Below are 22991 nucleotides of genomic sequence, written 5' to 3' on the forward strand. Positions count from 1 at the left end.
CACAGATAGATCCCGTGACTGGGGTCATCTTCTTTTCACTGCTGTGCAACATTGCATCAATAATCACACTACTCTTTATTTATTCAGCCTCTGCGGATGGACATTTGGGTTGACTCAATTCTTCTGTAGTTCCTAACGAGTTCTGTGGCTTTCTTATACACTAGCCCTGTACCATGAGTAAGCGTTTCTCTAGGGTATTAATGGAGGGGTGGTCCTCCTGGGATGTGGGGTATGTGCATTGCCAGCCTGAGTAGATTTCCAGTCTGTGCTTCCAAGAGGCTGCACTGAGGTACCACCCACCAGCAGGCAGGAGAGTCTCTGCTGCTCAGCACTCCTGCCATCCCTTGGTATCGTCAGGCTTTACTTTTGTGGCAATCTGATGCCTGTGAAATCAACGTGAAATTATGTACACGTAATTTTATAGCCTGTGTTTCCTACTTAACACTCTATGTATTATGAAGTACTTTCTACAGCAGAAGGTTCTTCTATAAGCACATGTTTAATGGTGGCGTGAGCCTCCACTGGTGTAGCCAAGGTTTTCTTAATTCATTCTCCGTTGTTGGACACTGGGCTTTGTTTTGGGGTAGATTGCAAAACTGGCCACAGATTCCAGTCCCTGTAAGCACGCTTCTTTGCAATGTGACTTCCCAGCTCCTCCCTTTAAAAGGTGGAGTCTATGTTACCACTCCTCGAAGCTGGCTTTGGTCATGGGACTTGCTTTGGCCAATGGGACCCCTTCAAGTGTGAGGCTCCAAAGCTTGAAAGAGACTATGCCCTGGGGCTTGCTCTCTCACTCACCTGGAATCCTGGGACCACAGTGTGAGTGAGCCCCAGCTAGCCTGCTGGATGATGATGGACATGTGGTCAAGTTATCCTATCACCTCAGCTGACATTGAACCAACCTCCAGATGAGTGAGGCCATCCTTGACCACCAGGCCAGCTGAAGACATCCTAGACCACACATCTCAGACCAGAAGAATTGTCCAGTTGACTCACAGAAAGGTGGGGCTAGTAAATATTTGTTGTGTTAAGCCACTGAATTTGGGAATGATTTGTGAGATACTAAAAGCTGATGCAGATCCAGTCAGGTTTCCCCTTTGCTCAGCTCATTAAGGCTGTGTATGTTAGGCAGGTTGCTGAGTCTCAATTCCTCTTCAGTAAAATGGGGGTTAATATCTATCCCTCAAAGTCGCTGTGAGGATTGAATGAGATGGTGCATGTCAGGATCACCCAGTGAGGACTTGGTACCTGACAGGTCCTCTTTCGTGTCCTGGTGGTCTTAGACTTGTGACTTTTCTTAGGTCCCCTTTGTTCTCCCTGCTGCCCTGCTCAGTGCTCCACATATTATTTATTTTCCTGTTTATTTTATTTACCACATGCTTACCGTATGCCCAGCACTTCTCTCTAGGCAACAAGGAAGGACTGTGAACAAAACGGCCCCTCCTCACAGAGCTGGCTGACTAGGGGGATGTGTGTGTGGCTTTTCCAAGGAGATGGCATTTGTAGAGACGGGAAGGAGGCTCCACAGGTCCAGCTTTGGGGTTTAGAGGCCCTCTGCCTGGACTCCTCTTCCAGAAGGGGAATAAGAAACTGTAGCAAGTTCGTGGGCTGAAAAACCAAGGAGCTATTAAAAGTGAGGTTGTTGGAAAGATCCATGATATATTAAGTTACAAAAACAACTTCAGCCAAGATTTCTAAGGACGCCAAAAGCATGAATCATAAGAGAATAGATTGATAAATTGACAAAACAGTGTGGTATTGGCACAAAAACAGACATATAGATAAGAGACTGATAAATTGAACATCATTAAAGTTAATTGCTTTTATTCCTCTAAGACACGATTAAAATAATGAAAAGGCAAGTCACAGATGAGGAGAAAATATTTGCAAAACAAATATCTGACAAAGGATTTATATCCAGGGTATATAAAGAAATCTCAAAACTCAAGAATAAAAAAACAAACAACCCCCCAAAAATATGGGCTAAAGTTTTGAACAAAAACCCTCAATGAAGAAAGAGATACAAATGGCAAATAAGCACATGAAAAGTCATTAGGGAAACGCAAATTAAAGCCACAGTGAGACGCCACTACGTAGTCACCAAATGACTACAATCAAAAAGACTGACAACAGGTGCTGGTGAAGATGCAGAGCAATTGGAACTCCCGTTCATTGCTGGTGGGAATGCAAACTGGTACGGCCACTTTGGAAGATAATCCGGCAGTTTCTCATAAAGTTAAACATATACTTACCATGCAACTCAGCAATTCTCTGCTTAGGTGTTTATTCAAAGGAAATGAAAACATATGGCTACACATATGTATTCAAATATTCCCATGAATAACATTATTCGTAATTAAAAATTACCCCCCAATGAAAACAACCAAATGTCACAATTTGTGAATGGATAAACAAATTGTAGTACATGCAAACAGTGGAGTACTCCTTAGCAACGAAAAGGGATGAATTATGTAGAACAACACAGATGAATCTCAGAAGCATTATTCCAAGTGAAAGAAGTCAAAACCACAAAAGAATTCATAGTGAGTCCATTCATATGGAGCTCTAGCAAAGACAAATCTAACCTATAGCTACAGAAAGCAGATGAGTGGTTGCCTGGGCTGGGGCCTGAAAGGTAGAGATTGACTGGGAAGGAACGTCACAAAGGAACATTTTAGGGTGATGGAGGTGCTCTATTCTGGATCGGAGTGGTAGCTACCCAGGTGTACAAATTTGTTAAAACACAACAAACTATAAACATAGATGCGTGAATTTTATTGTATGCAAATTATACCTTAATGAAGCTGATTAAAATGATAACAGGTAGTGTCAGTAGGAAGACACTTGACTCTTGGTGATCACCAAGGTGCTGGAACACTGCCTGCCTCTGAAACAAAGTGCAAGGCACTGTACCTCATCAGTAAATGGGAATCACCGCCTGCCTCATTGTGTGATCCCTTGTGAGGATTGGAAATGATGCAGGAAGAGAGCCCCAAAGACCATAGTAAGTGACGGTGAAGATTGTTACCTCTAATAAACATAAGGATGGATGAGTTTCCTTAAGGAGCTTAAGCATCCTCTCCCCGTCTACTAAGAATTCAGCCATCCATGCCTCCACCCATGCCTCCATCTGTCCATTCATCCATCCATGCCTCCACCCATGCCTCCATCTGTCCATTCATCCATCCATGCCTCCATCTGTCCATTCATCCATCCATCCACTCGTCCATCTAATACATATCTATTGAGCACTTGCTACTTGCCTAGAACTACGTTTGGCCCTGTGGATTCAGGAACAAACAAGGAGAAATGCTATCGTTGTTGGTTTATATTTTAGGGCAAGAAAGTGATGCCGAGCCAAAAATAGACAGAAAATGAATCCATTTGTGACGAACGCTGGGAAGGAGGCTCCAGGGAACCCCGGGCCAGTGTAACAGGGTCTCAACCTAGTCAGGGTCGGGAAATGCAGCCTTGCAAAGGCACATTTGAGTCGTGAGTGGTGAGGAGTTGCTCAGGCATGGGGTCGGGAGGCTCCTTCCAGCAGAAGGCACAGCAGGGGCAAAGGTCTGACACAGGGAAGAAGGTGTGAAGAAGGGAGACCTCCCTCGTATGTGTGTCAGGAAGATCTGGGCTCCAAATGAGAATGGAATGGCCCCTCGGTCACTTCATCCCCCTGCAGGGCTGGGGTCTGGCCGGGCGGGCAGGGTGGCTGCTCTCCATCTTTCCGTCCAGTAACTTCCCCACCCCACCCCCAACTACCACAGAAGCAGGGGGAGTCAGAGCCAAGAAGGTGCTGGGGACCTCAGGGAGGCCCGATAAGGCTACGGGTTGGGCTCAAATCTGGACCAGGTACATAGGCTGGCACGGGAATGGGAGAGCTGGTGGCAGGACCCCGCCAGGCCTGGGATGCTCTGGGTAGGGAGGAAGTGTGTCTGCAGGAGAGGAGGGAGTGTGGCATGATGCCATGGTTTTGAGCTCAGCTTTACAGACAGAGCTGGGTTCGAGTTCCATCTCTTCCACTATAATTATGAGACAGTGCGAAAGTCATTTCATGTCTCTGAGCCTCCAATTCCTCCTCTGAAGAAGGGAATAATAGAAAAACAGAGAAGTTAGTAATACTATCTCCTTGGCCAGCACAGAGAGGCAGCAGAGCATAGGCCTGTGATCTCATCACATCTGCCCTGCTGACCAGCTGTGTGACCTTAGCCAAGTTCCTTCACCTCTCTGTGCCTCTGTAAGATAAAGTTAGAGACCATGAGTTGTTCCCAACATCTATATCCCTCTTCTTCATCAATTATACAAACTGTGAATTTTAGCTGGGCTAAAGATGGAATTTCCCAGCCTCCCTTGTGATTAAATTCTGGCCAATGAGATCTAAGCCAAGGTTTGTATAACGTCTGGAGTAGGGATGGGGCTCTTTTCTTCTCCTGCCCTTTTTCTCCTTCTTGCCGTCTAGAATGCAGATGTGATGGCTGGAGCTGGAGCACCCATCCTGGACCATGAGCTGAACGTGGGAATTGAGGCCACATATGGCAGAGCAGCAGATAGAAGGAGCCTGGGTTCCAGACCTGACTGTCTTCCCCTGGCTGGTAACTGAGATAGAAACAAACTTCTCTGTTGATTAAGCCAAACCACTCCAAATGCTGTAGTTTCTACCTCATGGAGGTCTTGAGAAGACGAAATGAATGAATGCACATGAAACAGTCAGGACAGAGGTTGGCACAGCATACGCTCCAGAAAGTGCTGTGTTACAGATATCACCTCTCAGCAATGCAGGGAAGAGTGAAGGAGCTAGTGAGAGCCACGTGCCTGGCACATCCCATCAGTAAGCCTCTGCATGAACGATAGCTGGCATTGTTGTTGCTGACGTTATTTCATTATCATTGCCCAAGATACAACGCTGGGGCATGCACAGCCAGCAGTGCATCAGAGAGGAGGGTGACAGCAAGGCCTGGGCCCTGACGGAGCAGACTCTGAGCCCCTGAGCGTGGGGGGCTGTCTCAGTGCACAGTGCTGCACACACCGGCCTCAGGAGGGCACCGGTCTCACTGGCTTCTGGCCTGGGACATTTTGGGCTCATCCCTCCCTCTCACTGAGTGATCCTGGGCGAGCCACGTGACCTTCTTGAACTGGGGGCGGGGGGGTGCGTGGTGGGGTGGTCTGCCTGTGGAAGGTGAGATAATTTTCCTTACGTCACAGGGGTTGTGGGAGGATTACGTGAGTGAGTGGATGTGAAGGCTGAGCCTAAGACTTGGAAATCCTGGAGGACAAGCATATTCCCTCACAGATATCACCTCCTCGGCAGAAATGATTCTCTGAAAGTCGACAGCCTAGATGAAGTTCCATCAGTGACAGACATTCTCAAACTGGCCTCTTTTCTTAAGTGGATCATTTTTCATTCCACATTGGGGTGAGAGGAGTATTTGGCCTGGGGGCTGCTGTACGTAGGTTCATTCATTCATTTAGACATTTCCTACGTGTGGGTCACCTAGGACCAACCGGGGCATCTTTGTGTTTGCTGTTCCCTCTGCCTGGATCACTGTTCTCCCAGTGGATATCTTATCATTCTAGCTAGGTTCCAGTATCTGCCCTCGAAGAGGTCGTCCCTGGGCACCCAATCAAACAAACTCTTTATCCCTTTCCCCTCTGTGGTTTCTTCATGGCGCTCTTACTATCTGACATCGGGTTTTATTTATCTATTTTCTGTCTGTCTCCTTCATTAGATTGTGAGGCCCCCAGAACATGGACTATGTCTAAGGCATTTACTTTCGTCTCCCCATTGGGTACCTGGCACACAGTAGGTGCTCAGTAAATATTTGTTAAGTGGATAAGTGAAGTGTTGTAGTCTCCAATTCAAACGTTTCCTGAGTATCATTGAAAGCCTATGGGCTGTGGATACGAAAATAAATCAGACATAGTCCTTGGCCTCAAGGAGCACTTGGTCTAAAGGAAAAAGAGGAAGTTGGACAGATGCCATAGCAAAACATAGCTGGGAAATTCATCTCCAGTTTCTGCAAACTGAATGGAAGGAGGGAGGAAGGCAGTTACTGTGTGCTGAGGCGCACCTGGGAGAGGACCTCTCACACACCACATTTGGGTCAATTCACACGATAGCCTCCTTCATAGAGTAAGCACTGGGAATTCAGAAAGGTGAAATGGCAAAAATTAGACTCAAGGCAGAGCCACAACTGGAAACTGGGTGGCCTGATTCTAAACTCTGAGTACTGTTTCTTCTACCATGAGGCCTTTCTTATGGAAGAGAAAAAAGTTAAGTCCAGCCTAAGGGAGCAGGCAAAAAACAATATATATACTGTTTTATATAAAATAAATTATAGGGCTTCCCTGGTGGCGCAGTGGTTGAGAGTCTGCCTGCCGATGCAGGGGACACGGGTTCGTGCCCCGGTCTGGGAAGATCCCACATGCCACGAAGCGGCTGGGCCCGTGAGCCATGGCCGCTGAGCCTGCGCATCCGGAGCCTGTGCTCCGCAACAGGAGAGGCCACAACAGTGAGAGGCCTGCATACTGCAAAAAATAAAAAATAAAATAAAATACTTTATAAAATATTTTATATGATATATTTTAAATTTTAATAAAATTTTAAAAATAAAAATAAATATAATATTTCATTGTTATTATTAATTTTTGCTCATGTAATAAATATATCCATGAGGGGTAGCCTTCAGGCATGGTTGGATCTAAGGTCTCAAACAACACCATCAAAATTGGCTCCATTCTCAGATGGGCTCTCATGTCATAGTAGCAAGATGGCTGCCTGCAATGCCAGCCCTCCCATTCCTTCCTCCCCTCCCCAAAGAACCAAGTGTTGAGGGAAGAAGAATGTCTAATCGCAGTCCTTGGGCTTGGCTAATCAAGTGCCCATTCCCATCGGCTTCCTTCCACTACAGAGGCTGTGTAGCCAAATATCCCCCTGTTCAGCCTCTTCTACAGCTGTGGGGACACATGACATACTGCTGGTCAATATGACATAAGCCAAAGCCAGCTGGCAGGAAGAGAGTTTTTGCTACTCTAATAACAAGGGCAGCAGTGGCTGGAGCTGCCTTTCCTCACTTTGTCTTGCGTTGTACATATAAAAAAATAATTAACAGAAACCTCGATTAAAGGGAGTTGAGAGACCAGAACGGGGAGCCCTCACAGCCTGTGATGGTAGCAGAGCAACAGGAAGAAGAAAGACTCCTCTTCTCTCCTGGCAAGGACTCAGCCGATGAAAAACCACGGACATGTTGTTTACTACAGCCCTCCCAATTCCTTCTCCTCTCTATAAAACTGTCTTCCTTCCCTTGCCGTGCAGGGAGCTGCATGTGGCTCACCGTGGTTGCCGACCTCAAATTGCAATTCTCTGCCGATTCTGAATAAACCCATCTTTGCGGGAGAAATATCTAGCTGTCTGTTTACTTCAGGTCAATGAAAACAAGCGTGATGCTTGGAGTCTGGACCGTCTTGCAACCTCGAGGGAAAGGCCAAAAAAATTATCATGACATTAGCTCTGACATTGTTCATCAGCTGAATTCCTACCTTCAGACTTCTTCCTAAGGAGAAAAATAAGCCCTCTATTGTTTAAGCCACTGCATTAAATTCCCCGTTACTTGCAGCAGAAAGCATTCCTGACTGCTGCACCTCTCTGTCAAGTCCCCATAAAATCTCTGGGAAGGCATCACATTGGCTCCAATGGGGTCCTGTTCCTACTGCTGGACCAACTGTGGTGGCCGCAGGGATGGGATATGCCAGCTAACCACCCTGGAGGCCACCTTCACCACACAGGCTGAGAGTGGGCAGCAATGGCTCCCCCGTGGGCGGGGGGGGGGTGCTGTCAGCAGAGGAGGGAAATGGTGGCTGCTCTCCCTACACCCCAGGATCCAGGGAGACAACAGACCCCTTGTTCTTGGTCTGAGTTTCCGTCCATCATTTCCTGGGACAATGAGGGAGATAACAGCTCGTTTATCCTGCAGATGTTTTATTGGGGAGGTGGAGGGAGGATAACGCAGGGGGAACTGTCCAGATAGGGCATCTTCCTGGGAGTAAAGGACAAGCTGTGAAGCGGGTACAGGACCAGGCTGTGACCTTCCTGAGTTCATCCTATCTCATGGCAATCCCTGCGACCCTGAAAGCAGAGGAAGACAGTCCTTTCCCTCCTCAGTCCTCTCCGCTTTCCCTGTAAGACTTCTGAGCCAGTCAGGCCCTGGCCTCACCTCAAAGCACCTGCATCTCCAGCATGGGGGACAGAATGGCCATCCGGTGGAGGACGGCATGAGAGACAGCGGCCGGCCCCAGTGGCCCTGTGCCAGTAGCAACAGCCAGGGTGCTTTCTCTGCAAAGCCTTCCCCAGCAAGCCTAGAGCCCCAGGTAGAAAATCTGCTCCCACCAGAGGCAGGAACCACCCGGCGGTAAGCAAACCCAGGCAGGTGGCGAGGCCATATTCCCCAGCCCCCTTTGCAGGTAGCAGTGGGCGTGTCACTGAGTTCCGCTCCACCACACGCCTTCCCCTTCCGTGGGCTTGATGCATGCAGGTCTGGAGACCTCGTGGTGGCAATGGTGGCTCACGAGATGGAAGGAGCTTGGGTCCTGGAATCATTGCTGCTGAGAGCCGCTCACTCATTGGGAGCACCCAAGGTGGACTTTGGGTGAGTGAGAAATAAACCTCTATGGTGTTGGTGCATTCTGTCTCTTGGGCTTACTAGTGTTGCCCTCACTCATCCACTGCCCGGGGGTCCTGTAAAGTCTTGTGGGGTGGGAGATGGACGGCCAGCCATGGAGGGAACACCGTGTGGGCACCAGCAAAGTCGGTGGGGCAGGTGAGGAGGCCCAAGGAGCCAGCGGTGACCACATGGTTTGTGCTGAGACCAGAATCTCCTTGGGTCCTCCTCCCTTGACCGCCAGACAGCAGCCCATGACGTCAAGCCTGGAGTCGGGGTGAGAGACTAATAACCACAATAATGAGAGTTGCTGCCAGTGTTCAAGAGCGTCTGCCGCCTGCCAGGCGCTGGCCTCATTGCTTCATAAGCCTGATCTCATTTCATCCTCATGATGATGGCCCAGCAAGGAAGGCACTGCCCCATTTTACAGATGAGAAAATGGAAGCTCACTGGACATTCCAGGACACTTTGCAAAGGACAGCATCTTTGGAGCGCAGCATCTTTCTGAGACAAGCTTCCTTCCCACAACACGGCCTTTCCTTGGAGCTTGTGCCTTCACGCATTATATGAGAGGCAATATTTATGGAGCTGAGGACACAGCAGTCAACAAAATAGGGGGAAATCCTAGACCCCATGGAGCCGGTACCCTAATGGGGAAAACAAGCAATAAACACGTAGGCAAATAGATAAATGATGAGTTCAGATAAGGATGAGTGACAGGAAGCCAGTAAGTCAGGAAGATGTGGGTGGGTGAGGGGAGGAGGTAGTGCCCTGAATTTCAATGTCAGTGGAAGCCTTCCTGACGTTGAGCTGAGAGCAAAAGGAGTGAGCCCCCTGAAGACCTGGGAAGGGTGTCCCGGCAGAGGGAACAGCACATGCAAAATGCAAGTGCAAAGGCCCTGAGGCTGGAATGAGCTTGTCACCTTCAGGGAACAGAAAGAAAGGCAGTGCAGCTGGAGTGGAGTCAGCAGGAGAGGGAGGGGTTGATGAGGCTGTGGAGGGGGCTGGGATGGGACAAAGGATGGGTTTGGGTGGGCAGTGGTGCGGTAGGGTAGAGGACTCCCCTGGAAGGGCTCATCTGGGTGTCAGCTCGGGGGTTGCAGGAAGGGGGTATCCAAAGGAAGAGAGAAGACAGGATCTCAGCCCAAATTTATCTCTTCTGCTCCACTTGACTTCTCTCTCTTGCTCTCTTTTTCTTGTCACATGTGGAGGCTGGATCCCTTGGGAAAACGAGGCCCGGGCTTGAATCTACGGGCCCTTGGCATGACGGGGGCACCCTCCTGCCCTCCTGGAGATCTTGACATAGAGCAGAGGACAGGGACAGACGGCCCTGAGAGTCAAGCCCTCGTAGCCTCTGCCCTGCCTCTAGCTTGCTGTGTGACCTGGGGCTTGTCTCCGCCTGTCTCTGGGCCTCCCTTTTCTCCTCTGTTTGAGGAGGGGGCTGGTCTGCCTCCACACTTTTCCAGCAGTCTGTCCTTGGGCAAGCTATTTAACCCCCTGTGCCTCAGTCTCCTCATCTGTGCAATGAGGACAGCCCAGTCCCCAGGGTTATGACGAGGATTAAATGTGCAGTGACTGGTGCTCCGTAACTGCTAGGAACAACTATTATTACTATATTTTACCATTCTATTGTTATTGTTACTGTTGCATTAATACCAATGCAGATCCTTTCTGAGGCCCCTTCCAGCTTTCAGACTGACCTGGTTGTTGCCTATACCTCCACACCTCAGTCAGTGTCAAGGGGCAGTGTTCACCTACCTCACTGATGCTCTGGGGAATGGGGCTTGACCTCCTCTCCACGAGAGGGACCCAGCCCCTCCCTTCCTTCTCCAGCCTTGCCACTCTCCTTGCCCAACTCCCTTCTGCGGGGACCCAAGATTGTTTCCACCACAAGGAGCAGTCAGGACCAAAAATCATCCCTGAGGCCTGAAGGACTATTCAGGCCAATTTCTTGAGAGCCTGGAGGGAGCAGCGGGGGGAAGTGAAGATGAGCCCCAAGCCCAGCTTTGCCTCTGGGAGGTCTTAGTCAAGGCCCAGGGGACCAGGTTCCCCACATTCTCTGAGCTTCCCTACCCCACCCTGGCTGCAGTCCCGTCCTCCCATCCTTCCCTCCCCTTTCCTGAAGGGATGCTCCTTCTCTCCCCTGGGTCTTGCCTCAGCCCCACTGGAGAGCAGAAACTCGGGTTGGTCTCTCGATGTCCCGCTTGATTAAAATGCAGAAGGCACCTCTGTCTAAAAATGAGACTAGACCCTAATGGCTTCCAGTCTTCTTGGCCGACTGGCCACCGGCTTCTGGCTGCCCTCACCCAGCACTGGAAGGGGCTTACCGACAAGGGAGCAGAGGCCTGAGTTGATCACAAGCCCGGCTTCAGACTCCTGGCTCAGTGCTCAGGCTGGGTGGGAATGGAGGCTGTGAATGGAGGGTTGTGAGCAGAGGGTGTGAGTGGAGGGTGAGGTGGGCAGCCCATGGGTCACTCCCGGGCTTCAGTTTCTCCATCTGCAGAATGGGGATGATAATGTAAGATTGCATGCTTAGAACCTTACCTGACCCACTGCCAGTGTCGATGAATCCTCCACAAGACTTCAGCCCTCACTCAGACTCCTGCTGTCCCCTCATCTTGGCCATTTCGCCACCTCCATAGACCCAGCTCTCAATCAGGCACTTGGGGCCACAGCGCAGGGAGGGGCTGCCGAGGGCCGGCCCTCTTCCCAGCTCTCCCAGCTCGGCAGCCGCCGGGGGATCAGAACGCCTCCGCCCGGTGCAGTTGAGCCCCCTCTGTGTATTAGGCACAGGGCTGCCTGCTCTCTCTTTCTCTTATTCTGAGAAAACAATGACTGATTCAGTGAAGGAAGTTCTAGAAGGGTGTAAAGCAGAGTTAAAATCCTGTCAGTCGGTCCGCTCACGGCCCCCTTCCCGCCCCCACCAACTCTGTGCGCACAGACCCCACCCCTCCGCTGTTCCCGGCGCACGCTGCCCCGAAGCCCCTTTGACCAGCGCACAGCAGGGCTGGGACGGAGTCCCGGCCGCGCAGGACCCCTGTGTCAGGCTTTTCCACCACGGTGTCGTTTGCCGCAGTGTGGTTGGGCCGCGGTCAGTGGGGCCAGTGCCCCTGGTGGACCTCTGGGCTGCAGCCCAGATCCTTACACTTGTGAAAGGGCTGCAGGGTCAGCCCTCATTCGTGCCTCTTTATCCACACGGCGCCGCTTCTCTAAGGCAGATCCCTGGACGCCAGGCTGACGTGCTCTTAACGCGTGCGGGTACCGTCAAATCCCACCTCCCCAGCAGGCTGCTCTAGACTAGCACGCTCACTCGCCCAGCCTGTGTGTGAGGGTGACTGTCGCCCCCACCCCTCCACCCCGGAAGGCCCCAGCCTCTCTGGCTTCCTCCTTCTCCTTCAGGGTGACTGGAGGTCCAGCATCCTCTCTCGGCTGTGCTGCAGATGCTCGTCTCTCAGTCAGCCATCATGGGCTGAGATCAGTGTTCACCTCCATCTCAGGTCACACGGTCACAGGCACCCACAGGGACCAGAGATCAGTGGGGAAGAGGTTTGTGTCCATAGAAGTGGTGCAGGGAGCGCTTTGGAGTGGGGATTCTGGAGCCAGGTGGCCTGGGGTTCAAATCCTGGCTATGCCCGTCGCTGGCTGTGTGACTTTGGGCAAGTTATTCAACATCTCTGAGCTTCAGCTGGGTCATCAGAAAAGCCAAGTTAGTAGGAGCATCTAGCTCTGATGGTTGTTGTGAAGAGTTAGTACATACACGGTGCTCACAACAGTGCTGGGCACGTTAGCTGTCGATATTTGAGCACCTACAGTACAGGAATGAAACGTGGAGGGGTATCAGGAGACAAGAACAGTTACTGTTTATTGAACGCTGATGTGTGCCGAGTGCTCTGTATGAACTGGCTTACGGCGACAGGAACCCAAAGCTCTGAGAGGTAATGGGACATGCAGCCTGGAGCTGGAAACCCATCTCCTGCAGCTCTCAGGACCCTTGTTCAGGTCCTGGTGGGGAGGGTGGCTGGTGTGAGGGTGGCCTGGCCTGGCTGGAAAATGGGATTTCCAGGGCTGGAGCCCAGTCCAGAGCTTGAGCCTTGATGAGGAACAGATGCACACAGAGTCCGGGCCCCGCCCACACTCCGCTGCAGCCCGGGGTGGGCGGTGGTAATGGCTTCCAGATGGGCTCCGCTCCGAGCAGTACCTTAAGTGACTCGGTCTGGGTCCCTGCGGGGCAAGACTGCCATCCTCCTCCCTGGCTCTTAGCCCCTCTGGTCCTGGTAGATACCTGACAATGTACCTTGGTTTGGACCAGGTGACCTCAGGAATGTTGGCCCTGGTCAGAGCCTCAGTTTCTCCTTCTGAGAAGCAGGCATTCTCCCTCAGCAATCATTCTCCATCATGCCGGCCTGGCAGGGATGTCCTGTGCTGGGAAACCTGAGGAGGAGTATGAGAGGGTTTCCCAAACTGTGAAGGGCTGTGCACCTGGGGCAGAATCTTCCAGACCGAGCACCCCTGGAAAAGTAAGGACTTTGAGTTTGGCTTTTATTTTCTGTTCATACTTATTTTCTGAATGTATAATTCATATCCCTAGTACAAAATCTCGAAGGTGCAAAAGGAAGGGGACATAGTGAAAAGTGAGTCTCTCTCCCACCCCCGTCCTCCAGACACCCAGACTCTCCTTCCCCAAGGCAACCCTGTCACCCATTTCTTGTGAATCTGCCCAGAGATATTTTATGCATTTGTAAGGAAATACAGGGGGTTCTTTTTTTTTACCCAGTGATGGCAGACTTCACACACTACTCTGCACTGTCCTTTTGTTATCTAAAACTCCCTCTAGAGGTCTTCCTACACGCTCCATGAAGAGGCCCCCCTTCATTTTGACGCCTGACCAAGGTGATAGTCAAAGTATCATACAACTATTTAGCATGGACATTGACAAATCGGAATGGAGTCCAGCAGTGCACAGCCCCTACACCTGTACGGTGTTGGTGGCTAGTGCCAGCTCTGAGTCTGCTAGTGTTTTCATTGCATGAGTGTGTCAACACGTACTCAACCAGTCTTCAAGCGATGGGCACTTAGGCTGTTTCCAATATTTTACTTTTCCAATCAAGGTTGCAATTGCATTGAATATCCATTTTATACATTTGCATTCTGCATCCATATGTAAAAAAAATTATTTTAACCTATACCTCACACCATACGCAAGAATTAACTTGAAATGGGCCATAGATCTAAATGTCAAACTTAAACCCATAAAATATCCAGGCAAAAAGTAGGAGAAAATCTTTGTGAACTTGGGTTAGACAAGGATTTTTTAGACAAGACACAAAAAGCACGAATCCGGAAAAAAAAAAAAAGTTTGACTTAATCAAAATCAAAAACTTCTCTTCTAATGGCACTGTTAAGAAAATGAAAATGCAAGCCACGGATTGGGAGAAAATATTTGCAAAAGTAATATCGGATAAAAGACTTGTATCCAGAATATACATAAAGAGCGTGCACAACTGGATAATGAGAAAACAAATAATCCAGTAAAAATGAGCAAAAGACTTAAAAAGATACTTCACCAAAATATAGATATTGATGGCAAATAAGCCCATGAAAAGACACTCAATATCATCAGTCATCGGTGAAATGCAAATGAAAGCCACAATGAGATACCACTACACACCTGTTAGCGTGGCTAAAATTAAAGATACCACCAAAGCCAAGGGCTGATGAGGGTACATAGCAACTGGAACTTGGGAAAACAATGTGGCAGTTCCTTATAAAATTACACCTACAATTACCATAGGACCCAGAAATACTACCCAAACTTGATATCTACCCAAGAGAAATTAAAATTGTGAAAAAGTCATACACAAATAGTTATTATAGCAGCTTTTCTCATAATCACCCCAAACTGGAAACATTGGTCCTCCAACCGGTGAATGGATAAAAAAATGGAATACTACTCAGCAAGAAAAATGAACTGTTGATACAAGCAAAAATACAGAGGAGTCTCAAAGGCAAGATGTGGGGTGAAAGAAACCAGACTTAAAAAGCTAGGTACTGCATGATTTCACTTCCATGACCTTCTGGAAAAGGCAAACCAAATGGCCAGAGAACAATCCAATTAGTGTTTGCCCGGGGTGGGTGGGGGAGGGGGGAGGAGATCAACTGAAAAGGGGCAGGAAAGAACTTTCTGGGGTGATGAAACAGTTCTAGATCCTGATGTGGTGGTTACATGACTATCTGCTTGTTAAAACGCAATAAACTTTACATCTCAAAGGGATGAGTTTTATTTACTGGAATAAGTTATATTCCAACAAAACAGTAATAAATTCAATATTGAATATTTTAGTATTGAAAAATATTTAAGGAGACCATACGTGTGTTTGTAAACTTAATAAATACTTCCAAATGCCCCACAGAGATAGAGGTTGTACTGGTTTGCTTACCCTCCCAGTGTGAGTGAGGGCAGGGCTCTAAAGGGCAGTAGGGGTTGGGAAGCGGGGGTTCACTGACCGGACGAGGCTGTGTTCTGGGGCTTTAGGGCCGTGGCTGGACGCTGATCTGCTGCAACCCATGGATGGCACAGGCAGTGGCTGCTGACTCAGAGCTGAGTCAGACCCAGGCCTTACCCTCACGGGGCTCCCAGTCTAGGGGCGAGACAGACACATAGAGCAAAGAACCTCACAGGGAAGTCGGAGCAGAGCTGATGGGAGAGGCACCTGGCCTGCCTGGGGGGCTCTCAGGAAGGCTTCCAGGAGGAGGCAGAGTCAGGGCTGAAACCTCTAGGATGATGGCTTAGCTAGGTGAAGAGGAGGGGGAAGGGGGCTGCGGGCAGAGAGCGCAGCTGTGTGAAGGAGGTGAGGGGTAAGATCGGGGTGGGGCCTTTCAGGGCCTGGTTGGAAAGTTCTGCAGCCACCGGCTGCCTGCTCTCCCTTGCGGTCAGGTTCCTCAGTTGGAGACTGGGGCCGTTACCCAGCCTCCGAAAGTGGGCAAGATGATTCAAGAGAATATGTGTAAAGTGACTGATGTGCGCTTAGGTCTGCAACAGTGATGGGGGCCTGGAGGAGGGGGAGAAGGGGGAAGTCTGGTGGCAGCCTTTTGAAGCTGGGTCAGAATCCAGGTGAGGGGGAAGATGTAAAGAGGTCGAGAATTAGATAAACAAGATCCTTTAAATCACCATAAAGGCTATGAAGAAAAATTTCAAAGGTACTAAGTAGAGAATGACTTGTGGGGAGGGGCGTGGTATTTAGACAAGATTATCAGGGAAGGCCTCTTTGAAGAGGTGCCTTTTGAACTGAGAGACTTAGAGGAAGAGAAGGAGCCAGCCACGTGGAGATCTAGAGAGCATTCCAGGCAGAGAGGTTAGCAAGTGCAAAGTCCCTGAGGCCAGAATGAGATTGGTGTGTTTAAGGAACAAAGGAAGCCAGTGTGGTTTAAGTGGGCAAGCACAAGAGGGTAGGAGACAAGGTCAGAGGGGCCACGGGGGCCGATAGGTTGGGCCTTGTGGCCACCGTGAGCTTGTTTGTACCAGCCCTGACATAGCGCAAGGGGCCCTCCGGATCCTTGTTCCTGGTTGGCTCCTGGTCTCTTGCCTCCTCCTCTGTTCTTGTCAACGTCAATGGACACGTTGGCCGTCCCCAGATCCCTCCGGTGCCCCTCCACCCGCCCCGCTCATCCAGCAATGAGGCCCACCCTCCCTGAACCCCCTTTTCATAGGCTCCTCGATCCTCTTGCCTGTTGTTAACACAGCCATCACCCCTGACCACAGTACCCCAAGATCATCAAGGAACCAGCAAACATTCATTGACTGAGTGGGCGATGAATGCATTGTTGCCATTGTTAGAGAGGTGGCCCAAGGGAGGGCTCCACTTTCTACTTCCTGGGCGCCTGAGCCTCAATTGTATGACCTGTAAAATGGGGGAGAATGTAGCAAACAAGTGTGTGAATAAATGCTTGTAAATCTCAGTAGTAATCACAGAAATGCAGGTTAAATGGTAAAGAGGCACATCCCCTCTGCCTATACCTACCCGACTGGCAAAAATTAGGAAGTCAGGAACTCCCAAGTTAGCGAGGGTGTGGGAGATGGGAGTTTCATGTTCTGCTGGCATTTGGACAGGCGCAGTACCTAGGGACAGTAAGCAGGAGGGACCCAGCCACCCGTCTCCTGCGTGTAAAGCCCAGAGAGATTCTCCCGCAGGCCTAGGAGGGGACACTAAGAGGCGATGGGTCTCTCTCCTGTGCTGAGACGTGAGGAAGGGGGCAGTCAACGATAACCTACGTCTGATGGCAGGGTAAGTGAGGTGCAGGGATGCAGCTACGAAACACCAGGTGGATGAGGGGGAGAAAAGAAGATAGAAATCTGTAGCACGAGGCCATTTCTGTAAATGAAAAACCACAAAACACCCCCATGTGGTTCACAAGGATTCGTGAGTATTCAAGGACACAGACCGGACTCATGAGAGTGGGTGCCTGTGTGGGGGGGGAAGAGGAAGGGCAGGAGCGGCAAGAGGGAAATTAAAAAGAAAGAGAGGGGTTTGCAGGAATGGAGAACGATCAATGCAACTTCCTTGGCACCCACACTGTAAAAAACAATGAAAAAGAAGATAAAGTGGGCATGATGGAAGGATGGCCATAGCAACACCTTCCTGCAATGAGATAAAGCGGGCAGGGTACTCAGCGAGGTGCTGGTACACAGTCAAGCTTCATAGGTGTGAGCTTTCCAGCCACTGGCCCTAGAAGTCGGGGCCTTGCTCCTCTGTCTTCCTGGGCAGTGCTGCCCTCTCGTGGACAAAACAGTTATAGGACTCAGGCCACTCCCAGGGTATCAGACAGACAAAGGGTGTGGAAAGAGCGAAGGAGGAGGGCGTCACAAGAGGCAGGGGACTTCCAACTGGGGAAGGATGGTTCAAGTGAGGCTTCCTGGAGGAGGAGCATGTATGCTGAAGGAGAGGTACTATTTGGAGTCTGGGATATTGATGAGCAAATGAAAGATTGTATGGAGTTATATTATCAAAAGCTACCATCACTAAGCCCTTCTGTGTGTCAGGACTTTACACACCTGATATCATTTTATCCTCTACCACCCTGGCAGTGGGTGTTACTGCTTTTAGCTTCATTTGCAGCTGTGGAAAGGGAGACTCGGGGGGCAACGTGACACGCCCAGGGTCCTGCAGCCTGCTGGGCACAGAGCTGGGATCCGCACCCAGGTCTGTGTAACTTGCTGGTATGTTCAATTATCCCCACTTTGGGGTGGATCAGAGAACTCAGTGAGCCCAGGCATAATTCACTCCTGAATCTTGGTATCTGAAAAACTCCTTAGCAGACTTTCACACCAGGTTTGCACAAGTAATGGAAATGGAACCCTCAGAGACAGGGGGAAGCTCGTTGTGGGCTGGTGTACAGGGGTTCGCCCCAGAAGCTGGCTCTCGCTCTTTGGCAGGCAGCTGGGGCGCCCACACTTGTGGGTGAAAGGTGGGGCCTCACTCTCTGAACTCAACGACGTGTCTCCAAGACACCGTCTGAAAAATGCTTCATTTCAGAATTTATGTCAAAGCCATTTGAATTTTTATTAGGAGTACTTAATGACCAGTTTGCAAAATGTCTCCAAAGTGTTTCATTTTTATTTTTTGGACTTGGTAATATATTCCCATATCTTAAAAGTCAAAAGGAACAAAAGAGAAAAGCAAGTCTCCTTTCCATGCCCTTCAACCCCAGCCCTGGTGCACACTGCACACTGTTGTGCAACTGGCCTTTCCTGGGTAACAATGTATCTTGGGATTGCTCCAGGCCAGCACACCACCCACTTCCTCAGGCTTCTCGGCTGCATGGCATTCCATCACAAACTCTGCGATTATATGGTAAACAGATCTCCTAGAGATGTTCAGGATGTTTTCAGATTTTTGTGATCACACACAGGCTGCATCTCCTAGAGATGTTCAGGATGTTTTCAGATTTTTGTGATTACACACAGGCTGCAGGGAACAGCCGTGTACCATGTACACTTGTCACTTTGCATGTGAACGAGGCTGATTAGAGGATAAATCACTAGAAGTGGATTGCTGGGTTGTAATTTTGATAGAGGTCGTCAACTCTCTTCTGCAGAGGCTGGGCCATGTCCTCCCCTAAGGAAGGTAGGAGAGATCTCCAGAGGCTTGCCCACAGCCTGGCTGAGGCCCTGTGGTTTGAAATTCTAGCTCTTGACCAATCAGGTGAAAAATAGTAGCTCTGTGTAATTTTATTGTCATTTAATTTGAGTGAGGTAGACCGTCTTTTCCAGTGTGTAGGTAAGAGCCATTTGGAATTCCTATTCTGGATGAATGTTTTTGCCGTAAGGGAGCAATGATGAGTGGGACATGCCTCCGTGGGTGTCTGTGCATGAATGAAGTGGCCGCCTGGTGGAGGGCAAAAGTTTCCCATTCCACTACTTACTTTCTGAGCCTCAGGTTCCTTGTCTGTAAAGAATAGGAATAATAATAAAATCTACTTCAGAGGCTCTAGGAACCTAGGATGAATTTAAGTTTTTAATGTCAAGTGCCTGGCACAGTTCCTGGCTCAGACTTAGTGCATAAGAAATGTTAGTTGAGTGAATAAACAAAATATATGTCATAATAAAAAATTTATTGAGTACTTACTGTGTATATAAACCCTTGCTCATATATTAACTTATTTAAACCTCACAGTGACAACAGGAGGGATACTCTTATTTCCCCCTTTTACAGATGAGGAAACTGAGGCACAGAGAGTACAGGGTCTTGCCTGAAGGCTCATAACTTGCCTGAAGGTCAGAGATGGAGATGGCATTTGTGGCCTTGCCATCTGCCCCTCCACCCTAGGAGAAAGGTCCCACTGTCAACCCCTGCTCCTGTTGTCTATTGCTACAAAACCTCCCAACTTTAGAGGCGGAAAGCAACAACCATTTTATTGTGCTCATGAGTTCTGAGGATCAGAGTCCAGACAGGGCAGAGCGGGCCCGGCTTATCTCTGCTGGGGCCTTGGCTAGGAGGATTCTGCAGCTGGGGCTGGAAAGGCCAGGGCTGGCAGACCCGCTCCGGAGATGGCTTCTTTACCGGCAGGTCTGGCTGGATGATTTATTCTGCCTTGTGGGTGGCAGGTTGAATGAAAAAGCACTTCTACAGGTGAGGCTGGGAGTCATGGACTGCAGGGTAGGGAGCCAGCAGACCCCAAGGCTGTGTCCCCGTGTTCCAGGGTCTGACAGCCTAAGAGGCTTAGAAAGTCTAGGCCTCTCTGCACCTGCTGTTTCCTCAAGCTGGGACCCTCCCCACCCATCTCATTCACACTCCCTCATTCTTCAATTCCCAGCTTGGCTCTCTGGTGCTGGGGGTGGAGCTCCCTGATCCCCATAGGCTGTAGGCAGATTTGCTGTCCCTCCTCCTAGATCCCGTCCCCTGTGCGGGGCCTTATCACACCATTGTATGGACTTGTCCACAGAGTGACAGCTCCAGGGACAAGGTCTGGGTCCTTATCACCAGCACCCAGCACAGTCCCAGGCACTTTATACGTATTTATTGAGTGGATGAAGAGATGAGATCAATGACTTTCGAATGACTTTAACTGGAGCCTCAATTTCCTCTTCTATAAGCTGGCTTTCAGGGATGCTGTGAGGGTGGCAGGAAATAAAGATGTGAAAATGTATGTGCATAGGCAGCAGTCAGAAAAGTGGGAGTTAGTATACTGCGGAGAGAAAAGCGAGGAAAATGAGGTACTGTCCCTAAAGCACTTAGCAGTGTCTGGCATTATTAGTCGCCATTATCATTATTACTATTATTTTTGTTATTATAAGAATGCACATCTCCTGAGCCAGAAGGACCACATAGGATGGTTTTCATATACGTGGAAATGGAGATACATGAAGCTCCACGAGTTGGGGGCGGGGGCGCCGTGTGTCTTGGCAGGAGGCCCATAATTGCCGCCATCATGGAGACTGGCTATGGGATGCTGGGCGGGGGTTCTCCGCTGAGTCGGTTTCCCCTCTGTGCAAGAAATGGCCTGGGCCCTGGACCTCTGAGGTCTGACCCTCTCCGCGCTGCTGCGAACGCCAGTCATCCGAAGCCACCATCGCAAGCGGTGTTGCTCGGTTATGAGCCTGTTCCCGGTTGGGTGACGCCCTCTAGTGACAGAACGTGGGTAGCACGGGCACCGTGGTGCCCCGACAGGCAGGTGCGGAGTGAGCCCAGGCGGATGCAGAGCCGGGGCGAGAGGGCCGTAGCTGGCCTAGCTGGAGTGGGCCGCCGGAGCGGTCAGGCGGGAGCTCCTAAACCTGGGCTAAGCTGTTAATTCTCTGCCACTGGGGTAGCATCCGGAGGGGCCTCCCCCGTACTCTGCCTGACAGTCCTCTCTTGCTGGGTGGCCCCATCAGTTTCCGAGCTTCTCTCTGAGTTTGGCCTCTAAGAGGTGGTTACCTGGGAGGGTCTCCTTCCCAGTAGGGGGCCTAAATCCCCGGGAGAATGTGGGAGAGGCTGGGATTGGTGAGGGTTAGGAGCTGGGGGGCAGGGAAACATCTGCGATCCAAAGGTTAGAGGAGGGGCTTAGGCCCTGAAGAAACTTTATCTCCTAATTAGAAAAAATCTTGTCCACAGCCCCCAGTTGGGGCAGAGGACCAGGCCCCCTGAGGGAAAGCACATGGCCAGGGGATTGCAGGATTGGAACTTTCTAATCCTATCTTTGTGTCTCAGAACTGTGGAATTTAGAACATTCAGCATCCTAGAATTTGAATCTTACCAGAAAACTCCATGTAGAATATAAACTTTGTAGAATCAGATTAGTGAGCCTCGAGGTCAGAATCAAAAGTGCAGCCCCCTCAAATTTAGACCCAGTGATCTGGGACTGGAAGTCATCTGAGAGCTGCCCTCTCCCCCGATCTCGTCTTGGAATGAACGTTTGCGCTCACTGTCTGTTCCGAAATTTGTTCACAATTAGTAAGTCTGGGCGGGGCCCTGAAATCTGAATTTTTAGGAAGCACCCAGAGGATGCTGTTGGGCCACCCAGGCCGGGCAATGGATTTAATCCAGTTATGCCTCGTCTTCATCCATCAAACGGGGGCACCGAGGCCCAGAAGGAGGAAATGATTTGGCCTTGGCCCTGCAGATGGCCGATGACAGGCTGGGACTTGGACCTGTGCCTCCCAGTGCTGAGGCCCCTCTCACCAGCAGCCCAGGAAGTTTAGACGGCTCCGTGCAATTGTCACACCTCCTAGGTGTTCCAGACCCCTCAGACATGTCATATAGCACACAGATAGGTTCCTGGGGTCTCTCCTGTAATCTTGGGGCTGAAAGGCACAGGGTTGCTCTCTTCTGCCTCCGGCCGAGCCCCCTTCTTACAGGAGGCCTGGAGGGGCTGAGGGCCCAATTCTCCTCTCCCCCCACGCCCCCCACCCAGTCCCTGGCACACCCTGGCCCTCTTGGCCCCGGGCATTCCAGAGAAAACCACCCCACATCATTTAGATCCCGCTACTCCAAACTCATCAGCGTCATGATTTCATAACACCTGCTTGATGCCCAAGAAGCATTTGCGAGTTTCTTTCTTTTCCCTTTATTAAAAAAAAAAAAAATAGTGGGGTATTGAAACAACAACAACAGAGCATTTCAGAGGCACAAACTTTTGCAGAAGAGAAGCTGGTGGCCTGGCCAGGCAAGGGGCTCTTGCTGACCTCAGGGAGGTGAGAGGGGGACTGAGGCCTGGGAAGGGGCAGGTTCCTCCGAATCTGTTGGAGGCAGTGCTAGGGGATCCCCATGCACCAGGTGGAGGGAGGCCTGGGGGTGGGCGCTGTCTCGGGTGGGGATGTGCCACTTCATCACCTCTGGCCTCTCCTCCAGCCAGCTGACAGCCCCAATTCCCAGGCCACCCTGGGCCCCTGGGGTCTCACGCTCTCCCTGCTCTTGGCTGCTGGAAATGCCAATGTGAATTGGGAGCACTGCTTCCTGGGGAGTCAGGGGAGCAAAGGAAGAAGGAGGCACTTGACGGCGGGACAACAGGCAGTAAGGAGATGCCTCCTGCTCTTCCGGCTGGTGTGCGGGGGTCGCAGGCTGGGGTGTCGGGGTGCTGTGGGTGAGTGGGGGAATCTTCCCCTGCTCCTGATCCAACAACTTCCTTCCTCACCTCCCCAAGGGCTCCCGAAGTTCCCTCTCAGCCGTGGGTGTGCTGAGCAGGGCAACCAACAGGTGGAAGGCACAGCCCCTGGGTTCCCTGTGTGACCTTGGGCAAGTCCCTTCTCAGGCCTCAGTTTCCCCAGCGGTACAACAGGCAGGAGGACCCGGGGGGACAGAGTGGCCTGGATGATCTCAACGTTCCTTTCAGCCTCCATGGCCTCTTCTAGGATGGGCTGGTGGTTCC

This window comes from Lagenorhynchus albirostris, chromosome 15 (genome assembly GCF_949774975.1).
Source record: "Lagenorhynchus albirostris chromosome 15, mLagAlb1.1, whole genome shotgun sequence".
In the NCBI taxonomy this organism is placed as follows: domain Eukaryota; kingdom Metazoa; phylum Chordata; class Mammalia; order Artiodactyla; family Delphinidae; genus Lagenorhynchus; species Lagenorhynchus albirostris.